Consider the following 13,374-nt stretch of genomic DNA (forward strand, 5'->3'; position numbering starts at 1 on the left):
TGGAAGTTGTTTTATCTCATATAATTGGACTTTGAGTATGAATTAGGCTGTCCAGATGTAGTTGGAATTTCTAATGTAATATACTTTTTCTGGATTCATTCAAGTGGTAATAATTTGTGATAACTATGGGGTGTTTAGTAAAAAATGGGGGAGGGTTTCTCATGTTATGCATATGGGGTAGATATCATGCTTTAGGTTTTATTTCTGCAATCACAACATTTTTGTTTATATATCTGCATTTAGAAATTCTTCCTATAAGATTGTTTCATTATGCATTTAGAAATTCTGCCTATAAGATTGTTTAATTTAGCATGAGAAAACGTGTCTATAAGTTTCTATACTTCTGCATATAGAAATCATGACTATAGGCTTCCGCACTTCTGCATATACACATTAGGCAAACAGTCTGTAGGTTAAGATAATCAATTGCATCCTAGACACCATGCTTATAGGACTCCTACACTTACATAACCATTTTAAACCAATGACACTTAGAGATCATGCCTATAGGAGCAAACCAGTTTAATCAGTTTCGTTTCGAATCTAAAATCAGTCATAAGTCCGTATATTTTCGTTTATAAAACCAGCATCCTTTTTGTAAAAATTAGTGTACACTGTTAGATATCATGCCTATAGGTCTCACTTAGGCAAACTACTAGGTAATTAACCAACTGTATTAGTTTTGATAACTACATCCAGACAGGGCTAATTCGGACCCCTTATCTAAAAAAATATGTGTTAAATCAGCCTGTCCTACGCCTTAATTTATTAAAGACCGAACCAATACTTGTAAGTCATGCTAAGTAACTTGCTACTTTGAATAAGGAGGCCTACTTGAGCCTTAATTGCTATTTGTTCACCCTTTAACTGCTGTTTGTTTTTGCTTGTTGCCTAGATTTTTATCCTTTTGAAACTCTGGAAAAGCCCTAACTCCCTCCCCTTTAGGATTAGTAGTCTCAAATGCCTCCGGGACTGATAGGATCGGGACGGGTAAATAGCATACAATAAGTAACGACACCATTCTACGCTTTAATACCTTAACGAGGTGGGAAGGGTAGTTATGGATATGATGACCGGTGCACTAATACCACGTGTAGCCCCTCTTTTGAGGAGTGATTACTGGGTATTGCATTGATGTGATCCATATTAATCATAAACCTAGGACCTCCCCTTCCCTTTTATTTTTTTTCATCTATTCCTTGTAGAATTGTTTAAATCTTTCATCAAATTCCTGCCCCTTTTTACCCTTTCTCAAGTTTCGACTTACTTGCAATGTTGTATGTGAACCCCTTCTTACTTGAGCCTTTATTTGCTTATTTGATTATGTGAAGTCACAATTGTAACATGGCCAGGAACCACACTAGTGGATCTTGAGGGGTTCCTAACACCTTCCCCTCAAGATATTTTCTAGCACTTACCCAAACTCTGGTTCTTCAAACCCAAACCCTTCTTAGTGTTCTAATGCACTTAATCATTAGGTGGCGATTCTTCAAATTATAAAACCCAATTCCCAAAAGGGAACGAGTTGTCCTCCCAAATGTCACAAGCCCAATTTTGCTTTTTTTTATTTAGAAAAAGGGGGCGCGACAGCGTGGCGACATTTCTTTTAGGCTTTTATCATTTCATGTTATTTGTGATTTTACTGCTTCTTTATTGCCTTTATTTAATGTTTTTTATTTCTCTTCTATTACGAAACTGACTTGGCTCTTTGTTTCTTTCTTTTCTTTTAACGTTTTCCTTTACCGCTTTCCTTTAATACTGTTGTAAATTTTGAGGAATTATTGTAATTATTACCTTATGAACATCCAAATACGTGACAACTTGTTTAATTATTGCATAAGCATGTTTTCAACATCATATTCCACTCTTGCCAAACAAAATACCATAACAACGCTTATAATGAGTGGTTGCACCCTTCCAATATCATTTCCCTCCTAAATTTGGCAAAAGCGTATTTGCGGTAAAACCAGTTGATCAACGGTGTAGTCGACGGTTCCGTGCCTTTCCCTCTTGAGTTGTCCGCTCAAGGGTACCTGTCTAATACCCTATAGAAACCCTACTCTGTTCAATTGTGCATGCATCACTGTCAAACCTAGTCGAGTCAGTTATGTTGTCCACATAATGACAAGATAGCCTTGTCCAAAGTCCACTGGGTTTCCTTGGAACCCAGACGGACACTACCATGTCTGTGCATTTATTTGGAGAACTAAATGCTGCTCATGCTAATTGTAAATATTTAATAGCCGAGTCTGTCAGAAATATGGCCTTACCCTTTTGTTTTGCAGAAATGAATGACAAAGTTCCCGACTTTGGTATGATCAACATACCCTTACTCTTGCTGTCCTGGTGGAGGAACCTCCCATCAAGTAACCAAATCAATGAATGGAAAGAGAGAGTCACCGGGGCTAGTGAGAAGCTGGAATATCTGGAATACAGTTTGCAGGAGTTGGAAGGGAATGTGAGGAAAAGAGTCACCGACCGTCAGAACGCTGAGGAAGGCAAAGGAGAACCCCAGGCAAAGGCATTTTTACTAGAAAATCTGCGCGAGCTGGAGGATCTGATTAATGAAAACATTCAACCTGAAGAAGGTCCTTCTGGGACTAAGTAGCTAGGAGTCTTTTCTTTTGCTTTAAGAATGTAATAAGGCCGACGGCCATTAGTGACATTTTATTTTCTGCTATTAGTGTCGTTTTGGGATTCGTCTTATTTTTTATCAATAAAATGAGGCATTTAGCATTATAAGTTCTCCAAATCAACTTGTCGCTAGGCCTATCTCGGGCACAACGAGGCTTCCAAATTAGGACACGATTCATATTCTTGCACTATGTGTTTAAATATTGCAACGTTTTCTTCTCATAATACGCACTAACTTGCTACCTTTTTATTTTTACCTTTTGTTTATTCCCCTCCCCAAAGGTTAGTTCGTGCACTCTGGCATCGTCATCATACTCCACAAAATCTAAGGGCCCTCCACCTCCTCCTCCGAGTCCTATCAAGAACAAGAACAAGGGAAAAATGGAAGATTTGAGCAACATCAGAAAGGAGAACTCAGTTGAAAGGGTAGAGGTTCCTCAGGTATTCAGGTTTCCAAGGAAAGTGTCTCTCAGCTCGAACAAAAGTAAAGTTATTGAAATTTCAGGAGGAACTGAACCAAGTTCGGAACTTGACAAGTTTGTCGTTTTCCCTCACTACCCCAAATGTCAGTTTTCCAAACACTCAAAATCCCGCACCCCCGCAAAACATCCCGAAACCACAAAAACAACCCGCTCCCCATCACCATTGAAACACATGCCACACTTCAGACAACACCCCATTGCTCATCCCTGAACCACTAAATTCCACAAATGATCATCCCCACAACACCCCCATCTATGTGGAAACCATGCCACACTATACTCAACTCATTTCAAGCACACCCAAGTCCGATAATAAGGACTCGATTATCAAGAATCTGGCGGAAGAACTCAAGAAGCTGACTAGCAGAATTCAGTGCGTCAAAGGAAGTAAGGGGATTGAAGGACTAAATTACGAAGACCTTTGCATTCAACCCGATGTCGAACTGCCCGATGGGTATAAACCTCCTAAGTTCGAAATGTTTGACGGTACAGGGGACCCGAGAGTTCATCTGAGGACATACTGCGACAAGTTGGTCGGAGTATGGAGGGACAAAAAGATTCGCATGAAGCTCTTCATGAGGAGTCTAAAGGGAGATGCTTTGTCTTGATACATCAACCAAGACCCTAAAAAGTGGTCAAATTGGGTAAGTATGGCGTCCGATTTCATGGACAGGTTCATGTTCAATGCGGAAAATGCATCAGATGTGTTTTACATCCAGAACTTAAAGAAGAAACCCACAGAGACATTCCGCGAGTATGATACTCGTTGGAGATCAGAAGCTGCTAAGGTCAGACCGGCTTTAGAAGAAGAACAAATGAACATGTTTTTCATCCGAGCTCGAGACCCACAGTACTATGAAAGGTTAATGCTGATTGAAAGCCAGAAATTTTCTAACATCATCAAGCTATAAGAAAGGATCGAGGAAGGTATCAAAAGTGGTATGGTCACTAACTTTGAAGCTTTGCAGGCCACCAAAAAGGCTCTACAGTCTGGTGGCACATCCAAGAAAAAGGACGTGAGTGTTGTGATGGTTGCACAAAGAACAAAATCCCCAATCGAATACCAAACATACCCAATACCTCCACTCACATATCAACCTACCCAAAATTACCAAGCACTCTCTCCCTCTTACCAAACTCCACCACCTACTGACCAATCACCTCCATCACCCACATATCAGCCTACTTCACCCAGATATTCCGAACCCGCACATATCTACCAAACCTACAATACTCAACCCTCTCACTATCAATCACCTCCCAACCGCCAAAACTTTCCTAGACCTCGACCAAACTTCGACCGCAGACCCCCCAAACAGTATACCGCCATTGCCGAACCTATCGACCAGCTGTATGAAAGGCTCAAAGATGCTGGTTACATCACCCCTATCCCTGCCGTAAACCCTGAAAACCCCTTCCAATGGGTCAACCCAAACAAAACCTGTGCATACCATTCCAGCATGAAGGGGCATACCATGGATGAATGCTGCTCTCTGAAGGATAAGATCCAAGCTTTGATTGACAACAAGATCATCGTAGCAAAGGAGCCAGCTCCGAATGTCCGCAACAACCCTCTGCCTGACCACAAGGGTGGAGGCGTTCACATGATTGAGATAGAGGACGATTGGACCCCAAAGGGTCGATCGGATTGATCGTTGAAGGTGACGAGCCAAAGGAACCAACGGTCACACTTAATCCGATTGTGGTCCAGATCCAGCCTTCTGAAAATGCTGAAGTAAACATGTACATACCACTTGAGTTCGAAGCACCTTCTTCTGCAAAGACGTCAGGACCTATTGAGGTCGAGTTTGGGTCTCCAAAGACACCTGTACCATTCAAAGTGGATGTGTTACCATCCAAGGCAAAGGTGCCCATTCCAGTAACCATGACAGTCATAAAACCGTTCCATACGAAGGCCATACCATGGGATTACACCGCCGAGGCGAGAAGGAAAGGGAAAACCAAATCTGGAGAAGCAATTGTAACACAGGGTATGACAAGAACCAACAGGGTTTATACCCCAGAACATCTAGACGAGTCCAGTAAGCAGTCCTCTAGACGACCAACCATCACTGAAATTGGGCCTGATGATATCTGGAGGAAGATACAAGCCAAAGAGTATTCGGTCATTGATCAGTTAAACAAAACGCTGGCCCAAATCTCTATCTTGGCTCTACTACAAAGTTCTGACGCACATAGGAACGCTTTATTGAAGGTGTTGAGCAAGGCATATGTACCCAGCAACATAACTGGAGGAGAATTGGCAAACATGGTAGGGCAAGTATTGGAGAGTCACAAAATCACTTTCCACAAAGATGAGCTACCACCTGAAGGGCTCACAACAAGTCATTGCATATCACTGTACAGTGTGAAGATTATTTCATCACCAGAATCCTGATTGACGGAGGGTCCAGCCCCAATATTTGTCCATTGGTGACTCTCAGAACATTGGGAAAAAGCCTGCATGAGATCAAGGATGGAGCCATAAATGTCAAAGCTTTCAATGGATCCCAATGGTCCACTATTGGGGAAATCCGTTTGTGTCTGCAAATGGGACCGACTTGGTTTGATGTTGATTTTCAAGTGATAGACGTCCCAGCATCTTACAACATGCTATTGGGACGACCCTGGATCCATGCCATTGGGGCTACAGCATCAACCCTACATCAAGCAGTGAAATTTGAATGGAATCAACAAGAGGTAATTATTCACGGTGACGGTAGCAATCCCATATACGGTAGCTAGACCATCCCAACAATCGGAGGAAGAAGGAAGATAGGTAGAGAAACCTACCATCACATTGAGCGAGTCAACGCCGTGGACAAGGATAAATGGTGGGATAACAAAATTAAAAGTATACTGAATTGGTGTGGATACCAAACTGGCAAGGGACTTGGCAAGAATCTCCAAGGAATCGCTAAGCCTATATCAGGTTCAAGAAACACGGTACCACTTTCGGTTTGGGATATGAATACACTTGGGAGGAGTTCAACCACTGGTCGCCACCATGGCACAGTCCCTACTACCCACTGGAGCATCCTATACCTCGCTAGGAGCAGACTTTCCAGCCAGCCAATGTCATATATGGGTCGAGAGAAGAGGAAGCACTAGCGATGATGAGGAATTTGTTTTGGAAGATGATAATATGGACTGTTGTGTCATTTTCGAAGAGGAGGGGAAGGAAGGCCCTTCTATACAAGCTGTGAGCCGAGGAGCACGCCTCAACAATTGGTCCATCAGAACCACCAGGGACCCAGAAAGCTTCGGGGTAGCAAGGCTGAACAAAGCACCATGCATTATCTTTATTTTTCGCTAGTTGACTTTCTTTCCGCATTTTTAATATTGAAATTAGAGCTCCAATGTTCAAAACAATTATGAAATTTATCAAAGCATTTCAGTTTCTTACAAATCTTGCTCTTATTACTTTTTATCGTTTACTTTATTTACACAGCATTACTATTACTTTTCTTGATGAACCGACGATTGTGACATGCAATGAGGCAACGCAACAAGCGGATATAGACTTAGAAGAAGATGGTATACCAGAAGAGGTTGTTAAAGAGGTTGAGGATTTTGAGAACAGACCTAAGTCTAACCTGGACGAAACTGAGATCATCAACCTGGGAGATGCAGAAAATGTCAAAGAAACGCGCATCGGTGTTCATCTGTCACTATCAGAAAAGAAAGAGTACACGAAATTTCTAAGGGAATATGAGGACATATTTTCCTGGTCTTATGATGACATAACTGGTCTCAGTACATCTATTGTAGCTCACAAACTACCAAACGATCCGACATGCCCACCAGTAAAACAGAAGCTCAGGAAGTTCAAACCTGACATGAGTTTGAAAATCAAGGAAGAAGTTACCAAGCAAGTCAAAACCAAGGTTCTCAGGGTAGTAGAGTATCCAACATGGTTAGCCAATATTGTGCCAGTGCCGAAGAACAACGGGAAGGTTAGAGTCTGTGTCGACTGCCGGGATCTCATCCGGGCTAGTCTGAAAGACGACTTCCCCTTACCGAACATACACATTCTAATTGACAATTGTGCCAAGCATGAACTGCAGTCGTTTGTTGATTGTTTTGCTGGGTATCATTAGATATGGATGGATGAGGAAAACGAGGATAAAACGGCTTTCATTACGCCGTGAGGGATGTATTATTACAAGATGATGCCATTCGGGTTAAAGAATGCTGGGGCCACCTACATGAGGGCCATGACTGCTATTTTCCATGACATGATACACAAAGAGATTGAAGTATATGTAGACGACATCATCATCAAATCCAAGAGAGACAATGACCACATGGAAGATCTGAGGAAGTTCTTCAACAGACTAAGAAGGTACAACTTGAAGCTGAATCTCGCCAAATGTGCATTCAGGGTTCCTGCCGAAAAACTACTTGGGTTCATTGTGAGTCGCCGAGGAATAGAACTAGATCCGTCAAAGGTCAAATCCATCCAAGAATTTCCACCACCGAAGAACAAGAAAGATGTTATGAGTTTCTTGGGAAGACTTAACTACATCAGCCGGTTCATAGCTCAATCCACTGTCATTTGTGAGCCAATCTTTAAGATGTTGAAGAAGGACGCCGCTACCAAATGGACTGATGATTGTCAGAAAGCCTTCGACAGAATCAAGGAATACCTGTCAACGCCGCCAGTTTTGGTCCCGCCCGAGCCGGGTAGGCCTCTATTACTCTACCTCGCAGTATTGGAAGGAGCTTTCGGTTGTGTCTGGGGCAGCATAATGAAACGGGAAAAAGGAGCAGGCCATCTATTAGCTCAACAAGAAGTTTACCCCGTACGAGGCACGATATTCTCTATTGGAATGCACCTGTTGTGCTCTACTTGGGTAGCTCAGAAGTTGAGACACTATTTCTGTGCCTATACCACTTACCTCATATCAGGAATGGATCCTATGAAGTACATCTTTCAGAAGCCCATGCCCACTGGCAAGCTAGCCAAGTGGCAAATCCTGCTGAGTGAATTCGACATTATTTACGTGACTCAGAAGGCAATCAAAGGACAAGCACTGACAGATCATCTTGCTGAAAATCACGTGGATGGAGAATACGAGCCTCTAAAGATGTATTTTCTTGATAAAGAGGTATCTTTCACAGGGGAAGATATTGCAGAATCCTATGATGGTTGGAGAATGTTTTTCGACGGAGCAACAAACTTCAAAGGAATTGGCATAGGAGCGGTCCTAGTATCAGAAACCGACCAGCATTATCTGGTGTCTGCCAAGCTCAGGTTCCCGTGCACCAACAACATGGCCGAGTATGAAGCCTGCATCTTAGGGCTCAAGATGGCCATTGACATGAACATTCAGGAATTGCTAGTGATCGGAGATTCAGATCTGCTTATACATCAGGTCCGAGAAGAATGGGCAACCAAGAACTCCAAGATGCTCCCTTATCTGCATCATGTACAGGAATTGAGGAAGAGGTTCACAAAGACAGAGTTCCAACATATTCCTAGAGTTCAGAATGAGTTTGCCGATGCATTGGCTACCCTATCGTCCATGATACAACACCCAGACAAGAACTTCATTGATCCTATTCTGGTAAAGATCTATGATTAACCAGCTTACTGCACTCATGTAGAAGAAGAAGCGGACGGAAAATCTTGGTTTCATGATATCAAGGAATATTTGACGAAAGGAGAATATCCAGAACTCGTAAATCCTACTCAGAAACGCACACTTCGGAGATTATCTAACAACTTCTTTCATAGCGGAAGAATCCTGTATAGGAGGACTCCTGATTTAGGGTTACTACGGTGTGTCGACGCAAAGGAAGCATCCAGACTATTGGAGGAAATTCATGCATGGACCTGCGGTCCACATATGAACGGCTTTGTCTTAGCCAAGAAAATACTCTGAGCTGGTTATTTTTTGATGATTATGGAAATGGACTACATCCAGTATGTTCGAAAATGTCATCGCTGTTAGATACATGCAGACATGATAAAGGTGTCTCCAAACGAGCTTACTGCAACAAGCTCGTCGTGGCCGTTCGCCGCTTGGGGAATGGATGTTGTCGGACCTATCGAGCCTGCCGCATCAAATGGGCACAGGTTCATTCTAGTAGCAATTGATTATTTCACCAAATGGGTTGAAGCAGCATCGTACAAAGTAGTGACTAAGAAAGTGGTAGCAGATTTTGTCCGCGACCGTATTGTTTGTCGTTTCGGAATTCCGGAGTCAATCATCACTGATAATGGTTCCAATCTCAACAACAACCTGATGAAAGCCATGTGTGAAACCTTCAAGATCAAACACAAGAATTCTATAGCTTACAGACCTCAGATGAACGGAGCTGTAGAAGCCGCCAATAAGAATATCAAGAAGATACTAAGGAAGATGATAGAAAAGCATAAGCAGTGGCATGAGAAGTTATCATTTGCCTTGTTGGTATACCGCACCACAATCTGCACATCAACTAGGACAACTCCCTATATGTTGGTTTATGGTACAGAAGCAGTCATTCCCGCCGAGGTAGAAATTCCCTCCTTAAGAATCATACATAAAGCAGAACTTGAAGATGCGGAATGGGTAGAGATTCGCTACGAGCAACTAGCTCTTATAGACGGAAAGAGAATGAACGCAGTTTGCCACGGTCAGCTCTATCAGAACAGAATGTCCAGAGCCTTCAACAAAAGAGTCAAGCCGAGACAATTTACACCGGGGCAGCTGGTGTTAAAGAAGATTTTCCCACATCAAGAGGAAGCCAAAGGGAAGTTCTCTCCCAATTGGCAGGGTCCATACATGGTTCACCAGGTCCTCACCGGAGGAGCCCTCATACTTGCAGAAATGGACGGTGAAGTTTGGCCGAAGCCGATCAATTCAGATGCAGTGAAGCGATACTATGTGTAACTCTTATGATTTCCTATATGATGCAATTTGAACTACGCCTGACCCGATTCCTGTTTAAGAGGGGATACGTAGGCAGCCCTATGGGTTCGGTCATAATTCAATAAAATTTTCATTTCCCCCCGCTATTGGAAACTGGGGCAGAATTTTGAGGAGGACCCTCAAAATTCTGAAGTGATTTCAGCCATTCGACGCAAGCAGCAGCCCAGTAAACTGGGGCAGAATTTTGAGGAGGAACCTCAAAATTTCGGAGCGAGAGAAGTTGCAATATCTTGGACCACGTCGTAGTCGTCAGTTCATCTAAAGAAAACTATTCTTAATTATGTATTTATTGTCATATTTCTTTACTAAATCATGCATGTTTGTTCCCAAAGTTGCTTCGTTTAGCAATGCTACCCCATTGATACTCCCAATATCATCGGAACGGAGCCGAGCAGGTCAAGCAGAGCCAGCGGGAATATGAACTAACATACCCTCTTTACAAAACTCACGATTTTTCTTTGAATGCAGGCACTTGAGTTGAAAACTCATCAAATATACTATACACTCACGAGACTCACATTGCTCAAAAATACAACTCTCAGAACCGTTACACTTACTCATAGCTGATATCCGCATACAGTGCTCCCAGCAGACACATTATCCCTAGCAGTCGCAATATCTCGATCCGCTATCAGCTAAGAAAATTCTATCATCATTTTGCCCTTTTACTCCTTGCATAAGGCTACCTTCCTACCTTTCGAGACTAAGCTCTATCTCCATCTGCATTTCCTGCATTGCATAAGGCTACCTTTCTGCCTTCCGAGACTAAGCTCTGTCTCCATCTGCATTCCTGCATTGCATAAGGCTACCTTTTTGCCTTCCGAGACTAAGCTTTGTCTCCGTCTACATTTCCTGCATTGCATAAGGCTACCTTTTTGCCTTCCGAGGTTAAGCTCTACCTCCATCTGCATTTCTCTGCATTGCATAAGGATACCTTTCTTCCTTCTGAGACTAAGCAATATCTCCATCCTGCATTTCTCTGCATTGCATAAGGCTACTGTTTTTCCTTCCGAGACTAAGATCTGCCCCCATCCTACATGGCTGAAATATCACCACTTATCACTCTTGCATGGCTGAAATATCACAACCTTTTATTTACATCTTGCATCGGCTGAAATATCGTTACCTTCTGCATTTCATGGGCTGAAAGATCGCCGAATTGTCCAAAGGCGTCATTGTGCGAAGGCACCATTTACATAGCCCGAGAACGCCATGCCATGGCCTGAGGACCCTATTTTATATCTTGCATATCATTATTCAAAGGCATCATAGTTCGGAGGCATCATTCTCATAGCCCGAGAACATCATTTCATAGCCTGCGAATCCTTTATCATACGCTTCATGGCCCAGAACGTCATGGTCTGAGGACGTCATCCTAACCGTCTAAAGATAGCATTCATGGTCCAATGGGAACTTGCATCACGTTTAAATTTATGCATAATATATGCTCATTTTCAGGAAAACTGGCTAGCAATGGCCGTCTCAGCAGGAGCGATCTCGCTCCAGTTCCCGCAGCCTATCAGACTCTGACAATCCTTCCCAACCTGAACATCGTGTCCGTCTTTCGAAATTTCCATCGACATATTCCGTCAATGGATCCTGAACTATATATGGCCCGATTCCTATAAGACTAGGGATATGTAGGCAGCTCAGGAACCAGAGCTCGGTCAAAATTCTTCAAATCGCTTCATTCGGTCAAAATTGGCCATCATATCTTTACCCGACAATTCTTTTATCCTTCCTGGGTAAAGAGGGGCAGCTGTTGATACCCAATTTTTCCCTATGTATTTTTATACTCAAAATACTTTCACAATAGCATGTGTATGCATATATAAGCATGCCCAAGAGTTTTGGTATTTTCTCCTAATTTTTAAGGATTTTTAAAATCAATTTATTGCCTATTTTAGCAGTACAAAATCCAATAATTATTCCCAAAATTATTATCTTAGCGAATAATTTATTTCCATTCTCATATTTACACCAAAATATAATTATGATGATTTTTGCATATTTTTATAAATTTATTTAGTATTTTTAAAACTAAATTGCATATAATTGCCTTTCAATCTGATCAACGGTCACGATCTCCCCTTTCCATTTTTAATTCCCCAAACTTTACCCTAGTCCCCATTTCTGTTTAGCCAGCCGCCTTTGAATTCTCTCCACCCTCAAACTCTCTCAAAGGTTCTTCGGAACCCTAGACGTCTCCGACCCCTTTTTCACCGTACTTTCACCGGAATCCATGGCTTCTCAGGCCATGGATGGTCTATACTCACCCCTCTCCACCATTAGACCTTGGTTATTCGAGTTGTGAGGCCTGACCTCGACGATTCCCTCTTCGATCTCCTCCGATCTTTGATTCCATGGTTTCTCCGGCCATGCTCCGGCACATTCGAGACTCAGGAGCCCGGTTCTTGACCTTCCCGACTCAGGACCAGACCTGTCTCCAAGCCTTTCTCATTAGGTTTCTCTGAAACCCTAAGCTATTCGAGGTTCTTTCACCGTTATTTGTTTAGACCTGTACTATGTCTCTGCTTTTCTTGACATCTAGAGTGTTTTCCCCAAAAGTTTTTGTCAAAATCGTTTCTCTCCGATTTTTAGGGTTTCTGCAAGGATTTTTGAAAAAATCTTTCTGATTCTTTTCTTCTTTGCTTTATGTGTGTTTGTTTATACCTTGCTCGTATGATTTCTTTTATATTATGCATATATTGTCTTTTACCTTCTTCTTTTCTCCTGTTAATTTCTGCTATGTTTTCACTACTCTTCTGCTATATGTGCCTACCGTTAAAGTTATTTTATTTTTGACTTTGTTCATGTTCTTACATACTTCATCTGCTTGTGTTCAAGTTTGCACTGTCTCTTTCTTCTGAACTCGTTTATGTTCTGAGTTTCTCGAATATGTTTTTCATGATTTTTCTTCATTTGTTGTTCAAGCATGCTATCATGTCTGTTTTGTTGAGACTCTGAAAAACAAATGGTTTGCTTTCCCACCTCCATGTCATATTCAACATTTGAAACCCTAGGATTTGGGGTTTCCTTTTGATGATTTTGATTTTTGCGTTCGAGTCGGGGTTCCACAATGGGACCCTAGACTCTCAGACTCACTATGAGCCTGCAGGTTGAACCTGCATCTCCTTGCTTATGATTCTGAACTTCTCTTCGATTAAAATTCTCTTTTAAAGAACTTGACAGTCTCTTCTTGATTTACATGTTTGAGTGTTTATATATATGAGAACTCTTCTTTCAAAAAGACTTTGCCAACTACTAATTGATTCCGGATTCCTTTAATTGTGTTCACTTGATTGTTACTGATTTTCCCTAATTGAACCTTTCTTTAC

The sequence above is a fragment of the Nicotiana tabacum genome, chromosome 11 (assembly GCF_000715075.1).
Source record: "Nicotiana tabacum cultivar K326 chromosome 11, ASM71507v2, whole genome shotgun sequence".
Taxonomy (NCBI): domain Eukaryota; kingdom Viridiplantae; phylum Streptophyta; class Magnoliopsida; order Solanales; family Solanaceae; genus Nicotiana; species Nicotiana tabacum.